Here is a 475-nt window from a genome sequence, read left to right on the forward strand (position 1 = left end):
TTTTTCTTTCTCTTTTTCCTCTTTTCCTTTCAAAACAGCCAAGTCCCAAACCCAACAAGTGAACCACCTAGTCCTATCTAGTTTGAAAAATGCAAACTAGAACTACACAAGGTTTTACTCTTGTCAGTTCAAACCTAACACTTTCTACCAAGCTCAATCCCAAAAATAGGCCTCACACACACAAGAATAAACATGGCTTGAAAGAAGGGTTGGTTAAGGGGTAGGGGAACTGATTTTAAAGGTTTAATCAGCTACTTGGATCAACAAGAGTGGTAAAAAGGAGAAAGATGATCCAAATATGTATATGGTATCCATGAGCTTAAAGCAATGCACACATTGATAATTAAAATTCAATATTAGGTTCGNCAAGTTGAATGAGTTGTACTTAAAGACTTTAGACAAGCATATCACAACCTTTACTGATTTGAGCCTAGGATATCCACATGCATTCAAATCAACAATTTCCTTTAACATT

Source organism: Camelina sativa, chromosome 20, assembly GCF_000633955.1.
Source record: "Camelina sativa cultivar DH55 chromosome 20, Cs, whole genome shotgun sequence".
NCBI classification, from domain to species: Eukaryota; Viridiplantae; Streptophyta; class Magnoliopsida; order Brassicales; family Brassicaceae; genus Camelina; species Camelina sativa.